The sequence below is a fragment of the Alexandromys fortis genome, unplaced genomic scaffold (genome assembly GCF_014885135.2).
Source record: "Alexandromys fortis isolate MF-2015 unplaced genomic scaffold, M_Fortis_MF-2015_v1.1 scaffold_258, whole genome shotgun sequence".
Lineage (NCBI taxonomy): Eukaryota > Metazoa > Chordata > Mammalia > Rodentia > Cricetidae > Alexandromys > Alexandromys fortis.
The window spans coordinates 453,238-472,895 of NW_026068132.1; the positions used below are offsets into that span (position 1 = coordinate 453,238).

The following is a 19,658-nucleotide window of genomic DNA, read 5'->3' on the forward strand; positions in this document are numbered from 1 at the left end:
TCTCTACACTGAAGGTGGAAATGAGGTCACCTGAATGCTCCCTTCTCACGCCCTTCCCAGAACCTACATATGGCTTGCAACCATCTGTAACTCCAGTCCCAGGGAATCTGAAGCCTCTTCTGATCTTTGAGGGCACTAAGTATGAATGTGGTGCACATACACACATGCAGGCAAAACACTCCTATGCATAAAATAATAAAATAAGTCTTTAAAAAATACCTTCCTTCCTTTCTTTTTTTAAATTTATTTCTTTATTAATTAATTAAAGATTTCTGTCTCTTCCCCACTGCCGCCTCCCCTTTCCCTCCCCCTCCCCCAATCAAGTCCCCCTTCCTCATCAGCCCAAAGGTATTGGAGAGACTAGGGATACAAGGGTCATACCTAAATATAATAAAAGCTATTTACAGCAAGCCGACAGCTAACATTAAATTAAACGGAGAAAAACTTCCTTTCTTTTTTTTAAAGACAGGGTTTTTCTACATAGCCCTGGCTATTCTGGAACTTGCTCTGTAGACTAGGCTGGCCTCAAACTCACAGAGATCTGCCTGTCTCTGTTCCTGAGTGCTGGGATTTAAGATGCGCATCACCACTGCCTGGTGAACAATTTTTTCAAGGTATCAAGTTCTATGTTTCATTTTCCAAAATCAGCCAGAACTCCACCTCAATTCACTTCTAAGGCATCCACTTCCAAGCCAAAATTCAGCTGTCTTTTCTTTTGAGATGAGGTTGTGCCATACAATTAGTTAGCTAGCTTGGAATTCCTATACACAGGCTAGTAGACTAGGCTATCCTTGAACTTGCACCAATCCAATGTCCCTGCTTTCTGAGTGTTAGGATCACAGGGATGCAACACTATGCCTGGCCCCCAAAGTCCAATTTGCAGTCAGGGCCAAGAACACAGTTTTATGAATCAAAGGGGAAGAAAAGAAAAGTCACATTAAATCCTCTACTCCTCTCAGGTGTAAAACCTGTTGTTACTTCTCAAACTGAAAAGATGTAGCGTGAAGTATTCAGGATGCTGAGACAGGACATATATGTATGTATGCATGCATGTGTATTTAATATGTATGGGTGTTTTACCTGTATGTAAGTCTGTGACTACATGCATGCCTGATTCCTACAGATGTCAGAAGAGGGTGCCAGGTCCCCTGAAACTACAGTTGTAGATGGTTGTAAGCCACTACATGGGTGCTGGGAATTGAATTCAGGTGTTCTGGAAGAGCAGCCAGTGCTCTTGACATCTGAGCAGATCTGGGGCAGGATTTTGAATTTGAGTTCAGCCTGAACAAAATAGTAAAAGTAAAAAAAAAAAACCCAAAACCAAAACAGGCCAACAAACAAAAAACACCAAAACAAAACCAAAAAGCCCAACTAAAACTAAAATAAATGCTTTTAAATTTTATTTTATTTTTAAAATCAGAATGGCCAGGGTGGTAGCACAAATCTTTAATCCCAGCATTCAAGAGACAGATGCAGGCAGATATCTGTGAGTTCAAAGCCAACCTGGTCTGTATAGCAAATTCCAGGCCAGCTAGGGCTGTAAGTGAGACCCTGTTCCAAAATAAAAAAGCCACAGATAAGAATACATTCTCTTTTAAACATGTTTTCCTTCATAGATACAAATAGAAATAAAACCAAAGGGTGAAATAGCCCATCAACATGAAGCTCAGATGCAAAGATCAGGCCTAGAAGCGGCAGATAAAAGGGGTCAGCTGTTACAGACATCTTTCTTTCCCCTCCCTCCTCACATGCTATGTGAAGTCCTTTGATAGGACAAGAAGACATCTTTGTTACCACGCTCTCTATGAACTGCTGTCTTAGCAGAGACTAAAAGGTCAGGTATTCCAGGCCCCAGGGCTTGGTCATCCTGTCAAGTGATCCTTCAAGATGGGCAGTGTATTGGCTCACACTAACCATCCCAGCACGCAGTAGGCCAAGGCAGGAGAATTGCCTCCAGTCTGAGATCAGTTCTTGAAGTACAGTGTTCAGCTCTGTCTCAAAACAAAACAAGAAAGCAAAAACATTGTTCACCTGCCAAAGCTAACTGCTCTGCTATTCCCTGGAAGACAGGAAGCTGGGAACAGAGAACATTAGAGTCAGAGCTGGAAGAGGACAGTAAATTCCTTCCTATCTGGGGATTATCACAAGAGGGATCTAAAGGGCCGTCTAAGAAGAGAGAAACAAGCTTAGTCTACAAATCAGCTTCAGGGTTAGAAGACCAACACTGGGAGAAAGACAAGGGTCGACTTTGGTCTTAAGGTAGTGAAATGGAAGAAGAGGAAATGCCCAGGCATTTCTTGAAAATGGGAAGAGCAGTTTTGGTGGGAAGATGGGGTGTCCTGTTAAAAGTTCGCTCAGGGATGAAGAGTCAATGTTCTGCTAAGGGTTCTGGGCAAATAAACAGCCATAAGAATCAACCAGGAGTGTGAATACTTTTGCAGCCTCTGGGACACTGTCAGAGTACACACATCACCGGGTCCCCTGGCAGATGAGGTATACAGCACTAGCTAATCTTTAAGGGGGTCTGTGGACTAATTATTTCTCGGAGGAAACAAGGGAGGTATTATTATCCCCATTTTACAGATGAAAAAAAACAGAGACCCTGAAGGTGTTGTGGGATATTTGGATACTGTGTGAAGGTGTGTTGCTGTGATTGGTATAATAAAAAGCTGAATGGCCAATAGCCAGGCAGGAGGTATAGGTGGGATTTTTGGGGAGAAAAGAAAGAAGAGGAGGAATTGAGGCACACAGGGAAGCCAGGAGACATGGAAATGAAACAGGAGGTATAAGATGGCAGAGAGGTAACACCACACAATAGAATACAGATTAATATAAATGGGCTAATTAAGTTATCAAAGCTAGGTAGGAACAAGCCTAAGCTATAGGCTGAGCATTCATAATTAATAACAAATCTCCATGTCATTATTTGAGAGCTGGCTGGTGGGACAGAAAAAAGACCCATTACAAATGGTTCCCAACATGGGGCCCATACAGAGAGTCCACTGCTCACAGTGTAGAGGCGGGACTCCTTTAAGAATCCCAGCTATGCAACAAAGCACTTGTGGGAGACGAGATAGAAATTCCTGCAACAGTGCAGACACAACAGCTCACAGAGCTAGGATGCCTGATTGGCCTAAAGCTGGGTGGACCCAAAAAGGGCCTAGCCAAAGTTAAACTTTGGCTCCCAAGGTCACAGAAGGCTCCAAACACATATAAAGTCAGATCCATACTGAGAAAATATCTGGACAGATATAATATGCTTTAAAATGTGCTTAGATTCTGAAGAACGAAAAGAAAATGGACAGTCATAGAAGAAAGTAAATAGCTTTAAAATAATAAAGTCTTTAAGTAAAGTAATATAAAAAGAATAAGCCATATAAAGATGGGAAATGCACAGCATGGATCCTGGATGGTGTTTTGTGGGTTTTGTTATTAAATGATAATATATATAAAAAATTGTTGTTAAGAGACATTGTACTATGGAAGCTATTAAATTAAACCAACCTATATATTTTAAAAATGCCTTAACTTCAAAATGGTAGTCAGAAAATATGTTGTATTGGGGGAGAGGTTATGTTTCCAAAGGAAACAAAAAATTATATTTCTCTTCAAAATTAATAAAGATCAGTTTGACTGGGGAGACCTCCTGAAAATCTTGGCTACAGACATAAAGGAAAATAACAACAACTACAAACTACAAGACAGGTGACATATATGATGACCCCTCTGCCTGGGGACAGAGACATGAAAAATCTTGTTGGCTACAGAATCTTCATGATTTATTATTACATGCCACCCTTTTATATGGCATGGATGGAGGTTTGGGTATATGGTCTAAATAAACTTATAAAGTTGACAAATGCCTTTACCTATTCAATCATAAAACAAAAACATCTTTAGCTGATTTATACACCCCTCACATTCTATATTTGTGTTAATACAGATACATATGTTACCTTCAAAATTTTGTGTGTTTTCAGAGCAAAAATACCAGACACCAATATAGACAAGTAACCCAGGTTGTCTAGCTTCAAAATGCCTCTGCTACAGTTTCCTCAAAATTCTGGGGTGGCACACACCTTTAACCCTAGCACTCGGGAGGCAGAGGCAGGTGGATCTCTGTGAGTTTGAGGCTAGCCTGGTCTACAAGAGCTAGCTCCAGAATAGGCTCCAAAGCTACAGAGAAGCCTTGTCTAGAAAAACAAAATACAAACAAAAAAGCAGAACAACTTCAAAGCTGCTTGCTGATATGGTCCAGTCTCACTGACTACTTCAGTCAAGATTTCAGATAAGCTCTATACTTTTCTATCACACAGGGATTAAACAAAAAATGCAGCTAGCTCTCCCAGGACTTGACCATTACCTCAATTTTCTCAGGGTCCCCTAAAGATGCCATTGTCTACAGACAATAGGAAGAAGTCTAGAGAACACATGGTAGGGTGGGTGGTTTTTGGTCATTTTGTGGGTTATGAATGTTTGTCATCCTTTAGAGGGATTGGTTACAAGTTATTATTAGTCATGGTCAAGAAAAAAACTAAATGAAGGAGATTAGAATCAGGGATTCCTTTCTGAAGGAAAAAAAGGAAGGATATAGAACAGAAATGATGGATTTAAAAGGGTAGATTGTTGAGTTTACTTTTGAACAACCACTAGTCTCAAATATTTTACATTGGTATGGATTTTTGTATATTGATACAAATTTAAGGTTATTTTTGTTATACTGTATATATATATATACACACATATATCTACTCTTGTTTAAGGTATTGTATCTATACAGCTAGCTCACTTAAAATATATATTGGATTTTTGAGACAGGGTTTCTCTGAAGTTTTTGGTGCCTGTCCTGGAGATATATTTTAAATAGATAGATCATCTTCAAACTCTTCAGAGACATACAGAACAGGGTCTTTAGGATGTTTTGATAGCATAGGGCCTTTCTTGATAGTGACACATCTACTCCTGGCAGCACCAATTTACTTCAAAAAGAATGATGGGCATCAAAGAACCTCCATATGGAGTTTGCTTTTATTGTAGTAAAGTTAGCCACTTGGCAAAAAACAAAAACAAAAACAAAAACAAAAACAAAAAAACAACAAAAAAAAAAAACAACCTGTCCTTGTCTTGATCGCTGACAGTATGCTGTCCAAATTAGACAGACAGGACACAGAAGAAGGTGAGTGCCAAACTTCACCAAGACCATGTAGGACAGTCTTTCAAAAACTTCCTGGTTCACAAAAAATCTTTCAGATATTCTAGGTCTGTAGGCTGAAGATGGATGCCCCGATGGTGCAGCGGAATCTTGAGTAGCTGTCCAGATGGTCAGCTATTTCTGTCATTGCTATAGATTTGGAAGTTGCTTGCTTGGCACTTCCAGTTTACTCAGATAATAGTATATCCTTCTTGGGTCTTTGATGGGGTTGAAGACAAGATAGTAATAGTTACAGTTTTCCTTGTTACCAAATTCAGAAAAGAAGCTTACATAAGCGATGCAAAGTTTATAAGGTTGAGAAACATAAAAGCTTAAGTTGTTTGTCTAAAAAGGATGTTTTAAGGCCTAAAAAGATCTTTTGTAGATGATAATACAAGTTATGCTAGAAAATGGTTTAGGTATAAAACTTTGGACTCCCTAAGATAGGATAGATAATACAGTACTTTCTCTGAATTTGCCAAATACAAATGAACTGGACATTGTGAATGTAATTCTTACCTGATACTTGTTCTTATTGTATATAGTTTTACTATGTTAGCGTTAAACTATTTCCTTTTTATTTAGACAAAAGGGGGGAATGTTGTGGGATATTTGTACACTGTGTGAAGGTGTATTGCTGTTGTACTGCTGTGATTGGTGTAATGAAAAAGCTGAACAACCAATAGCTAGGCAGGAAAGATAGGTAGGACTTTCTGGGAGAGAAAGAAAGAGGAGGAGGAATCTAGGCAGGAAGGAAGCCAGGAGACACAGAGAGGAAACAGGAGGTACAAGATGGAAGAGAGGTAAAGCCATGTAATAGAACATAGATTCATATAAATGGGTTAATTTAAGTTATAAGAGCTAGTTAGGAGGGCTGGGATGTAGCTCCATTTGTAGAATACTTGTCTAGTGTGGCTAAATCTCTGGGTTTGATCTCCCACATCACTTAAACTGTAAATGGAGGCACACCCTGTAATCTTAGCACTCTAGAGATGTGGAGCTAGCCTGGACTATAAGGCTAATCTGAACTACATAGCGAGACCCCCCACACACACACCTAAAAATAAGTCACAATAAAATGGAGTAGAGACAGGAAAAAAAGAGCTAGTTAGGAATAAGTCTGAGCTATAGGCAGAGCTTTCATAATTAGTAGGAAGTCTCAGTGTCATTAATTGGGAGTTGACTGGAAGCACAGAAAAGACTGTTAGAGAGGCCTCACCTCACTACTGACTTAGTAGTGTCTGGGTTGAAGGCTATATCTTCTGACCCTGCTTCAAGTACTTGTGAAAATAAGACTTTCCCACATATGTTAGGACCATCCTTACATGCTCCATTGGGCAGCAAATGGGAGTTGGTGTTATAGAGAGGTGGAAGGCAGATTAGACCTCCTCCCCTTGGTTCAGTTCTATCATCTGTAGTGGTGATTTAAGGACATGTGCTAAGTACCTTGACTCTCAGAATTGCTTTCTTAAAAACACTAATATCTGGTCTTCCTGAGATGACCATTCTTATTTATTATTGTAAAAATGGAGGCTCAGAAAGAGAGAGAGAAAGTGACTCTGTCAAAGTCAAATGTTTTGTAAGCAGCTCGGGCTGGTGGAGAAGCTGAGTCATTGAAAGTCAGGCCCAGGGTGTCCTCCAGACTCTACGCTGCTTCTCCTCAGGCATCAGCACCCTCTGCACAGTGTGGCCTCGGGGCCTTTAGGAGGCTCCAGACAGGAGAACTAGAAAAAGAGCTTTTCCACCTTGGTTTGAGTCTTTCTTGATATAGAGGAAGGAAGCTGACTTCTGTGGGGATTTTACTTTCCTCCCTTGTTTTACTCTTAGACCCATTGTCTAAAACAGTTCCTCATGTTGGGGGATTATGGTGGTAACCCCTAACCACAAAACTGCTTTCATTGCTACTTCATAACCATAATTTTGCTATTGTTATGAATCATAATGTCAATATCCGTGTTTTCTAATGGTCTTAGGAAACCCCTGTGAAAGGGTCATTCAACCCTCAAAGGGGTCTTGATTCACAGAACTGCTGGTCTAGAAGGTCATTCAAAAATGTGATCCATGTTGGGCATGGTGGTGCACATTCTTTGACCCCAGCACTTCAGAGGCAGAGACAAGTGGATCTTTGAGTTCAAGGCCAGCCTGGTCTACAAAGTGAGTTCTAGGACAGCCAGGGATACACAGATACATCTGGAAATCCTGTCTCAAAAAACAAGACAAAACAAAACAAAACCAAAGAAGAATGCGATGTATGCATGCCTGTCTGGTAGTGCCAAGGTGCCTGAGGTCAGGGTTTTAATCCTGCTTGCTTCCACCCACACTTGTTAACACAGCAATCATCGGCAGATCTTTGGTAAAAGCTGCAGTTTAGGATGCCTGGACAATGAGGCTTAGCTTGACTTGTTCTGTCAAAGAAAAACCATGCAAACTGTTTCATTAAGAAAGAGGCCAAGTTGTGTCAGTGGGCAAGTCTTCATAGGAAAACTGCCAGAACTGAGAATATCCACATTTGCTGTGAATAATCACTAACTCCCCTTTCCGGGTGCCAACACCCATGTGACCCCCATTATGGCATTACTCACACCCAGGCTTGTTCATACTAGAATGTCGTAGCCTTCAAAGAATTTTCTAAGAAGAGAAATTACAGACTTGCAATGTCCAGAAGACTTAGATCCAAAGACCTTACCCATGCCAGTCTGCAAGTCCAGCCACAGCTTCCTGCAGGGTATCAGACAGAGGCTGAGCCAATGCTATGACTGCAGAGAAAGCTGAAGGGAACGTGATTTGTACTTCTCCAGTGGGTGGGGAGGAGGGGAACACCAGCACTTTAGGACCTGGGGAATGGTGTGGAAGTGGGGTCAGGCTTTGATCCTCTTTCTCACACACAGTGAGCCCTGGACACACATTCCCATCAGGACTGGACAGACAGCTTCTGTGGGAGTGGGAGCAGGCCAAGACCCTGATACAGGCCCTGTTCGGTTGCATAACAAAGATTAGAAATGCGGACAGTATCCCCGCCGCTGCTGTTCTGGATCCCTTACTACAGAGGCCGGCAGACTCGGGGTTGGAGGAGCCACAGCCCTCCCCACTCACAGGCCACGAGACTCCAGTTTTTCTAAGATTCATTTCCTTCATGTTCACACTGGGAGTAACAGTTCTCGCCCTACCTGCCCCGCTGTGGGGATCAAGGCAGCCTACATCTATGTAAGACACTCTCTAATCCATGAAACGCTAAAATAATAATAATCACTAGTATTTGTACCAGTAGAGACAGCGTCCAGCCTGAGACGAACGCAATAGATTGGCTTTGGCGGTTTGGCTACCAAACAGCACTGTACAGCCAAGACCACGAAGCATGCTCTGATTCAGCTGTCTGCTTGTCCAGGTATAATTTTTCGAGGCTGCAGAGGGCCGGGCCACAGGTAATTGCATCTCAAGAAGTATTTATTGATCGCCCACTCTCTACATGTTTGCCTTGAAAGGTAATTGGGAAGTACTTGTTCATACATGGCCCTTTAATGAACTAGATGGGGCCAATCACCACCCACCAATTACTGAAAGACAAGAATTATGGCCCTAGGGGCTACAGAGCTGAACCCCCACTGGTTCCTATCAGGGACCCACGCACTACCTGCAGCATTCTCTGCCTTCCTTGGTGGGTTTCAATCAGGGACAATTTTGCTCCTACCTCCAGGAAACAACTGGTAATGTCTGGAGTCACACTTAGTCTTCATACTAGAGTAAGGGTACTCCTGGAACTCAGGGTATAAAGGCCAACGGTGCTGATAAGGATCCCACAGTGACTAGAGAGCCTCCCAGAACAAAGAAAGATCTGGCCCAAGAGGCAGCAATGTGTGTACACACACATTGCTGTGCATTTGCCGTGGGGCACATGCTGAAGGCAGAGGATGACCTTCAGGAGGTGGTTCTTCCCTTCTAACGTGTGAGTTTGGGGATCAAGCTCAGGTTGCCAGACTTGAGGGCAGGCGCCTTTACCCACTGGGGTATCTTGCCAGCCTTATCTTAACTATTTTTATGAGACAGACTCTTAGGTTACCCAAGCCTAGAACTCAATCTGTGGTCAAGGATGACCTTAAGTTCCTGTCTTCACTTCCTTTTTTGTTTTTGTTTGTTTGCTTTGAGACAGGGTCTCAATATATAGCCTTGGTGGTCCCGGAACTCACTCTGTAGACCAGGCTGGCCTCAAACTCACAGAGATCCGCCCGCACTGCGTCCTAAGCGTTTGGATCAGATATGTGGGCCACCATTCTGAGCTATCTTAACTACCTACAGCCCAGCAGTATCAAATAACTTCTCCCCAGCAGTGGAGGCTAAGTCCATGGCCCTGTGCATGCTGGGCAAGGCTTTACCACAGAGTTTTCGATCTCCTGTTGATTTTTTTTTTGTTTTAAGATTGACGGGCTGCTAATAGTTAGCAAACACTCTAAGCACATATGACATGCTAAATCTGTAGGAATGTGAAAGTGAGATCAACTTCTGCTCTCAAGAACAGAATGAAGCCTGAGCATGGTGGTACATGCTTTAATACCAGCACCCAGGAGGTAGAGCCAGGTGCATCTCTGAGTTTGAGGCCAGGCTGGTTTACAGTGTGAGTTCTAGAATAACTAGGGCTACACAGAGAAACTCTGTCTCACCCCAAGAGAGGGGTAGGGAGAACTGAGTGAAGAGGCCAAGTATGGTGGCCACAGCTGTAACTCCAGTTCTAGGAAGGCAAAGGTCAGTCTCCTCCACACAGTGAGTTCCTGACCAGCCAGGGCTACATAGCAATGTTTTGTCTCAAAACAGAAAGGATTGAATGAAGATGTTCAGGTGAAAACAGAGTTAACACATCAAGCTGAACAGAAGTTGTGTTATTTTGATTATAATGATATGTTAGAATGGATGGCTACCTAGGAAAAACGAAGGCTGAAGGATCTCAAGTTCCAGGCCAGCCTTCATGGCAAAAGGTGAATGAGACTCAAAACAAACAAAAATTCAAAAGCGTAGGGCTGGAGAGATGGATCCGTGATTAAGAGCCATGTTCTTGCAGAAGACCCAGGTTCAAGTCTCAGTGTCCAGTAGGCAACACACACATACATTTTTTAAAAAGATTGCTTTAAGACATAAAAGGAGAAGAAAGAGCAAAGCAAAAGAAAAGCTTTGTGAAGAAAAGAGGATGATATCCACACCTCTGTGGAAGCCACTCAAATTCACAAAGTAAAAAAAGGGGCAACTGGCTGGCTGCTAACTAGCCACGGCCCGAGCCGAGCTGGCCCAGACTAGTGAACCCCTGAACCCCACATTTCTGAACTAGCGTTAGTGGATGGTGGATGTGGGTTGGGGTGAGAGAGCAAAGCCTTTCCCTGAACACAGACCAGAGCACAGGTTTGTCTTAGCACTCTGCAAGGAACCTCTACTAGGCCAGGCTTGGTGGCACACACGTGTAAACCCCGCAACTGGGAGGCAGAAGGAGAGCGGTCAGGAGTTCAAGGCCGGCTGTGGCTGCTTAGTAACTTCAAGGCAGCATGGGCACAATAAACAAAATAAAAGATGGAAAGAAATTCCCACTTTACAGCTAGATAAATAAATAAACAGGCAGCATTTTAAAATGACGACAACAACAAGAACAAGACTGAGGCTGTAGCAGGTGGCAGAGTGCTTATCCAGCAAGCACAAAACTTTTAAGTTTGGTTTCCAGTACCACATAAGCCAGGCACCATAGTCACCACCTGTAATCCCAACCCTGGGGAGGCAGAGGCAGGAGGATCAGAATTACATAGTATCTTTGAGGCCAGCCTGGAATACATGAGGCCCTGTTTCACAGACCCTACCACTTAGGTACAAAAAAGGTTACAAAGGTTGTATATAGGGGGTGGAAGAGACGGCTTGGTGGTTAGAATACTTGCCACAAAACCATGAAGACCCGTGTTCAAATACCCAGAACCTATGTAAAGTCACGTGTCTGTACTAATCTTTAGTGCGGAGAGGGAAAGTGGAGCCAAGAAAATCCCCAGAAGTCGGAAGGACCAACTAGCCTGGTATATACAGTGGCAAGCAACAGAGAGACACCCGAAAAGGTGAAAAGGCAGAATTGATACCCAAGGTTGTCCTCGGACCTCCACATGCACATGCCCCTAGTCACACTCGTGAATGCACTTGTGTTCACGCGGAGTCACACACACACACCAGCGCGCACACACACACATCATGCACAGAGAAGCATTTTGCTAACTCCAGACCGTCTCTAAAGCCCATCCTTTCCCGCTGTATCTCTGATGTTCTTTGAAGCTCTACAACACACTCATCCAAATCCTGGACATTTTTGGCTTAAGCTTCCTATTTTCAGCGCCTGGGCCTAAAGACTTTTCAAAACTTTCTTTAAAATATCTTAATTTTGAGGCAGGGTCTTGCCATATGGTCCAGGATGGCTTTATACTCTTGTGGCGATCCTACTGCCCAGCCTCCCAAGTGCTAGGATGACAGGTACGAGCCTCCATGCCTGGCTCCCAAATGCCTCCTTGAAGCAGCCTGAAGTTCCTGTGTTATTTCTTGCTAACCATACCCCACACCTGTACTGTGGAGAAGCAGCTGCAGCGTTTGTATCCACGTGTGAGCAAGCACCTTCCCAGGCACACAGACGAGAAGCGCTTGCTCCGGCTGCCGCACCAGCTTTAACAATGGACAGCTCTGCCTGAGATCTGATCCATCTGCAGGCACACTATGAGACCGTCAGCCCAGCAGTGATGTCACCGACGCTGATGCTGAAGATATTTAAAGCAAACCAATGGGAACACCAGTGAGCATGACAAAGGGTGAGGGACGAGGCGATCGATAAAGCTTTTCAACTCTAACTTCAACCCTTCTATAAATAACACAGCTCAGAATAGACTTGTGAGATGATTTTGCTTCCTAGAAATGAAACTCGCCCGTGCTCAGCACAAGGCCTAATCATGCACAAGCACGGTTAAAACCCTGAGCAGCCCCCGTCTATGCCTAGCAGCCCTGGGCTCCAGCCTGCACGCTGCCATCGCCAGGTGTCCCCGGAGATGGGTGTGGTGAAGACAGCTCTCAGTTGGCATGCTCTGGGAGGCCAATAAGATGTAGCTCAGCAGGGAATTAAAACTCAGAGAAGGGAGCCAGCGGCTACAGCTCAGTTGGAGAGCACTTGTCTAGGGCGGAGCAGGTCCTGGGTTCAAGCCCTGGAATTGGGAGGGGAGGTGGTCAGAAGAGAGCAGTTTCTAGCTCCCCGGGGCTCCCAAATGGTCCTTGTTTTCTGTAGATCAGAATCTTTTCCTGGAACAGCCTGCTTCTGGCTGCATTTTGAGATCTTGCCCATCATCCCACAGTAACAACAAGAAAACATGAAGAACAACAACAGAAATTCCTGAAGCTTTTTTTTTTTTTTTTCAGTTGAGCAGTTGAGTTGGGAACAGACTGCTGGCTTAGCTCTGCCAGGAAAGCAGAAACATCAGTAGCCTTAAGAGCAGGTCTGGTCTGTGTGTGGCGCCACCTCCCTGACTCAGTCATTTGATTTGCTCACAGTGTTTTTATGTCTGCTATGTCACCAATGCTGAAATGAAATGGGCTCTTAGGTCTGCTACTTAGTGTCATTTGTTTTGTTTTTGGAGACAGGGTCTTACTAAATAGTCCCAAGCGCTCTGAAGTTTACTATGATGTGAACCAGGCTGGCTCTGAAGTGTAACTGCTTTCCTGCTTCTACCTCCCAAGGGCTGGGATTTCAGGCAATTAGTCCCCGTACTTTTAAAAATCTTTACTGGGTACTACGTTTCTTTCCTAGTATTTCCTGCTAGTCCCTTATTCTGCACAGCTCTGCCCTTAGAGGGAACATATTTGTGCCAGAGAGCTGCAAGTTCAAACAAACTGCCCTTGAGCTCTCTAGTTCCTGCAGGCAGGAAGCATGCAACAGGATGCCTGGCCCCAGCCACCTTGTACTCCATGCTGGGAGCATGTCTGCATTGCTCGAGGACCCAGGTGGGCATCCATCTCTGCTATCAGCTGCTCATTTACCTACATGAAATCTTTATTTCTATCCTGGTGCCACTGTGCAAGGTTCCTTGAAGGTCTTGCCGGGCACTCTACACATGGCAAGTGGAACGCATTCGCGGGATGGTACTCCTGACTAGTATACTGCTGGCTATACCTTTTCCTACTCACCAAGATGTGTTTGTTTTGAAATGCTTTTGAACTGGCTTCTGTCCCAGATTCTCTTTGAGAACAATGACAGTTTTAACATATTTCCATCCTGAAAGAACCAAATCCTAATAGTCCCCTGGCTTCTATAAAAATGGAACATAAACTTAAGAAGTACATTTTCAGACTCGCTCCCTCTAGTCAACGTTCAAGAAATGGTTCTGGAATCAGACACTAATCTGTGCCGTTAGAGGCTAAACTGTAAGCTCTTCTGAAGGGGCGGAGTCCACTACACCCCTCCCCCTCGCTCACACACATTTGTTTTCTCTCTAGATTCGCCCCCCCCCCCCAGCTTCACTTGTGTAGTTCAGGCTGGCCTTGAATTTAGCATCCTCCTGCCTCAGCCTTCCAGGCACTGAGTCGACAGGTGTGAGCTGACACACTCGGCTCGGATACTCCTATTCTGAAAAGGCTTTCAGTGTCGCCCACCTATGGTTTCTCCACATCCCACTCCCAGGGCAGCCCCCCTCCATGACCCTCTCCAGGACCACCTGACACGAGCCAGCTCTCCTCCCCTCTCTCTGGATTGTTAGAAATGGCTCTGGACTCAGACATTTCAGCTACCAGCTGTGCGGTCCTCAGCAAATTACCTCCACGACTCCACTTTTCCATATTCAAAGTAGTTATAACATATACTTTCAAAGATTGTTGACAGGATTAAATAAGATAATATCTGTAAAGACCGTACAGCACAGGAACTGGGATTTAGTAAGAGCTCAATAAACATCATTCTGTTCTAGCTGGGTATGGTGGCATGTAACTTTAATTCCAGCCTTTAGCAGGCTGAGAAAGGAAGTTAGCCCTAGGTCAACCTATACTACATATCCTGCCTCAAAAACAAGCAACCAAACAAACAGAAGTCAGATGTGTGCTTTGCCTCTGAAATCTCAGCGCTTGAGAGGCTGTAGTTGTAAGACTGCTACTAGTGTGTGGCTAGCCTGGGCTACATAGTTACAAGGACATCCTGAATTAGAGAGACCCTGCCTCAAAAGAATTATTGGATGGTGGCACATGTTTAAAGTTGGAGGCTACCTTCAATCACCAAGTGATTTCTAGCTCAACTAGACAGACGTAGTGGAACTTTGTCCCCTCCAAACAAAGAGGCTGGATTAGCCGTGTAAGAGTGCACACTGCTCTTTCACAGAACCAGAATTCTGTTCCTAGCACTCGTGTTGGGTGGCTCACAGCTCCGGCTCCAAGCTGTCTGATACTCTTCTGGCTCTGAAGGCACTGGCATGCACAGGTCCACACACAGATACACATTTGCATGTATGTATTTATGCATGCATGTATGTATGTATTTCCACTACCACCAAACACAAACAAACAAGTAAACAAACACTAGCTAGTTGTGGTGGCACATGCCTATAACCCCAGAACTTGGGAGGCTACGGCAGAAGCATTGTTTGAGTTAGATCAGCTAAGTGGCCAATTTAAAGATGTCTCAGCTGCATAGTAAGAACCTGTGGAGAGACAGTGCTGCAGTTAAACCTAAGTCCGGGATTGTCGCAGCAAATATCCCTTATGAACAAACAGTATGCTGAAAACATTACAAACACACTTTTCTTACACTCTGTGGCTGGCTTGTTTGATTTTAGGCCTAACTCTCACCTCTTCCAGCTAAGTACCTGAGTACACCACTGGTATAAAGCTACCTAGATATTGGGTAACTCTGTAGACCCATCCCTCACACGGCCAGGAAGGGAGTTAATGAGAACATGACCTGTGTTGGGCAGCCACCCCAAACTGAGCATCCTCCGAGTTCCTGTAACTGCAGCAGAGGCATGGCCTCCCTCCACGCACCCTCAGCTGCACCCGGCATCCCTTACACTAGAACTTTCCTCTATAGGAATGCAGCAATGACGCTTTATCTATACATATAAGGACCCCTGCTGAGGTTTTCAAGGAAAACGCTCATCTGATGTACAATAATAGAAATAGGGCTGGTGAGACGCTCTGTGGGGGGATTGTACTTGTTACCCAGCCTGATGACCCGAGTTCAATCTCTAGGACGCATAGAGTAGCATTAGAGAACTAATTTCCCCAAGTTGTTCTCAACCTGCATACACATGAGTAGTACACACACCCATGCACACACACGTGTGCACGTACACGCACACATACACACGCACGCATACACGCACACACACGCACACATACACACACATGCACACACGTAATGAGAAAATAGAAAGAAGAGATAATAATGCTTAAGATTTTGAAGCTCCAAAAATTTTCTTTTTATGACCTTTGGCAGACTGCTTATCCCTCTGAACCTTCATTTCCTTATCTGTGAGAAGAGATAACATGTGCCAGACACATGGAGGTTATTGTGAGGGACGAACAGATACTGAGTGCCTGGCATCGCGCGTGTACTGAATAATGGCTGTCAATGGGAGTTTTGATATCATCAGCAAGTCGCTTTTTCTGTTCCCACACCCTTCTAGGTTTAGGGGGAGTTTACATCCACAGTGCACCTGCCACCACGAGGGCCCTTGACCAGCACACCTGAAGGCAATAGCCTGACAGTTAGGACCAGGATAAAGTGTGGCTCAGTATTAGATCTCTTAGGGCCACCACTGGCAACAACCAGAAAAACTGAAAAGCAACAACTGTCCAGGTGGTTGAAATTAATCCTAGCTTAACAATTTGCCAAGCTAGGCTCCCAGCAGTCTTTTAGGTAAATGCCCATTGCTTACGGTTTTTGGTTGTTTTTTTTGTTTTGTTTTCTTGAGATAAAATTTTGATGCATAGCTAGACTGCCCTTGAACTCATGACCCTATTTCCTTAACCTCTGTCAAGTGCTATCATGTCTGGTTTAGACAAATGCTTTTGGGCTGGGGGATCAGGGATCAAACCTGCGGCCTTGCGCACAATAGACCTGCAAGTGTTTCCTCCCAGCTATCTTCCTGAGTCAACTCATTTCAAGTCACCCGAGTGACTGTTTCTTACTAGACACTCTGCTGCACCGAGGATTCAGAGATGAACAGGACTTCTCTCCTCTCCTGCCCTCTGGTCCTCACTTAGCTGTACCTAGCCCCAAACTCTCCACAGTCCTTCCTCTGCTTCCCAAGGGACGGGATCACAGACTAAGCCACTACTTGAAATCTCTGTCTCCCTCCCTGAAGTCCTTCCTCCCAACCCACTCCTGAGTCAGGAAAACATTCCAAGCAGACCGTTTTCAGCCAAGCAGCAAGAAAACAACTGTGTCAAAATTCCTTTATTTACAAAATCTCCAAGAATCGCCTTCACTACCCCTCCCCCACGTCCTCCAAGAGGCCTTCTCTCCTCTTCCACTGCCCCACTTCACCTGCTTTTACCCCAGATGCCGCATAACTACACCACTGTTAATTGTCGGTGCTCCCCTCTTAAAGGACAAGGATCGCATCACCCCGAGTTGACCATAAACAACTTTAGAGCATGGCTGTCTATTGGTCCATCTTACATCCCATCGTAACTGTGACTTCTAGTCATCTATAGTGACTGTGGATAAAGTTTTATGAGCTTATATGAAACATATTTTAACTTATTCCTTTAGAAACCAGCAGGACATGAAACAGATCCAAGGCGCATGCTGATCTCCCACATAGAATCTGATTCACTTAGGAAATTACTTGGTTCTTTTCTTTCTGGTTTTTTGAGACAGGGTTTCTCTGTGTAACAGTCCTGGCTATCCTGGAACTCACTCTGTAGACCAGGCTGGCCTCGAACTCACAGAGATCTGCCTGCCTCTGCCTCCTGAGTGCTGGGGTTAAAGTTGTGTGCCTCCACCACCTGGTTATTACTCACTTCTCTTTTAAAGAGATTTATTTGGGGACTGGAGAGATGATGGCTCAGAGTTTCAGAGCATTGGTTGCTCTTCCAGAGGACCTGGGTTCAATTCTCAACACTACATGGTGACTCACAACTATCAGTAACTCCAATACCCTCTTATGGCCTCCATAGACACCACAGATGTGTGAAATATACATGCAAGCAAAGCACCTATACACACAAAATAATAAATTAAAATGATTTATTTCTATTTCATGTGGTTGGCTGCAGGCATGAAGCCATATGCACTGCATGCATGCCCGGTGCCCTTGGGTGCTAGAAGAGGATGTTGGATCCCGTGGAACCGGGATTGCAGGGGCTGTGAGATGCCCAGTGTGGTACAGGGAACGAAACCCAAGTCCTCTGCAAGAGCAGTGTGTATTCTAAAACAAACAACAAACCTGTTTTAGGTTTATTGGTTTTGTGTGCATACGTTTTGCCAGCTTTTATGACGCCCATGGGGGTCAGAAAGGGGTGTCAGGTGTCCTGTACCTGGAGTTACAGATGGTTGTGAGCCACCACGTGGTTGCTGAGAACTGAACCTGGGTCCTCTTGGAAGAGCAACAAGTGCTCTTAGCCACGGAGCCATCTCCCCAGTTTTTCCTGTGTCTTTTCAAATCACTTCAATTATCTTTCTTCCACCCGTGGTAATTCTGAGCACCGGATTACAGGGAACGGAAAATACAATCTCTTATGTTTGCACTTGGCCTTGAAAACAACTGAATTGTTATCGTCCACTTGGAAACCCATCCAGAAGAGGACAAAACCCACCTTCTCTTCACTTGGGGGAACAGAGAAAAGATTTTGTCCCATGTCATCCTTAAGAAGAAAACTCTTTCTCAGCTTATCTTGAGTGAAGGCAAAATGATTCTAACACTCTAGAAAGACATCCTGACTTCCCTAAAATCACCTGGAGTATTTGGGCCAGATTTGTCAATCTTCTTGTCATCGGGAGGAGCCCTTTCCTCTCTCACTACAGAGTCACACATTGGGCTGTGGATAGAGCAGTAACATCCACCCTGAAACGGTACTTATTATACCCGAACATGCTCATTAGAAAAAAATACTAAAAAAAATTTAGAAAAAAATTAAAACACATACACACCCCAAACCTTATTATATAGGAAAATATTCTCCATCTATGAAAACCTCTATATATTGGGGGATGAGTAAGCAAAGCAGAATCTGGAAGAAAAAGGTTGTGAGTGTGTGTGAACATCTCTGTATGAATCAGACACTTCCCAAGGGGGGGGGGATGCTAATCCTATCAGTCAAATCGATGAAAGACGTAGCAGCCTCTGGCCTATTTATAGACCTTAAATTGGTATGCGCTATACAGATTGAGTACCAGGTTGAATTTATATTTTTTTAGGAGCAATTCAGATAAAGGAAAGTAAAAGAAACATAAACTATAACAAGAAAAACCGTGACTAATTGTTTACGGAACTGTTCCCTCACAACATTGTTTTTTATAACTGCCAGTTCTTAGAGTAATTAGGTAACAGTTCGTTTTGAAAAGGGGTTGGAGAGGACACGAACACGGTCCCTGAAGTCGGGGTGGAGAGGTGAAGAGGATTATCTAAATACTGCAGTGATTTTATTTGACTTCAAGGATGCTCTCCAGTGTCACTCTGGCTCTGAAGCCAAATGTCCCCGAGCGGTTCGTGGAACGCCGTGCCATGCGCCATCCAGAGAAACTAACTCACGGCAGCAAGACACTGTACACCTTCAGGACAAGTACACAGGAACTCCAGGAGACACAGCACCGGTACCTCTGAGGCTGAGAGGACCTCTCCCTGGGAAGAGGCCCTCGGCCAAAGACAGCAGCCTAAAGCCCCATCTTTGGAGGAAGAAGACCGTGACAAGCCACTGCCTAGTGTTCAACTTCTGGGCTTCCTTACAAAGACAAGAATGTCTGTGAAGCATGGAGTTGTCTCTGGAAGCCCGTGCCTTGCACAAGAGCTGTTGGGAAGAGAGACCTAGACCGGCACTCTCAGAACAGCCCAGGCTCTTCTCCTGAAGAGCTTCCATGCCGGAACACATGCTTCCCTCCTCAGTTCCTTCTCTAACCCACACTCTAGTTACTCCAATCCCTTCCGAGAACCTCACAGGGTCTTCTGTGGGCGTCAAAGCACAGGTGCCTCCCACTAGGCAACCAGAGAAACGGCAAACTCCACTTAGATAGAGAAGAACATAGTCCAACCAGCTGGTTCCCCTTCCATATTTTCCCCATCTATGAGACAGGAAGAACAGCCCTGCGGCATCTGCTGTACAAGGGCTACATCAGAGGGACCAGCCTACAGAGTTAGAGCAGTGTTATTACTGTTTTTGCTATTTGCACGACACGCTGACAACAGAATACTAAATATGCACCCAAAGCGGGTGCACAGCCCGCTGTGGGTGGCTGCTAAACGCTAGTTAAAAATCTAGTCTCAGCCTGAAT

General features: G+C 44.4%; 1 protein-coding gene across 4 annotated transcripts in view; it reads right to left on the reverse strand.

Moving 5' to 3' along the window:
- Slc7a8 (solute carrier family 7 member 8) overlaps positions 1 to 19,658 on the reverse strand; it is a 59,635-nt gene that overhangs the window by 38,671 nt on the left and 1,306 nt on the right. The gene's annotated exons all lie outside the window — the stretch shown is intronic.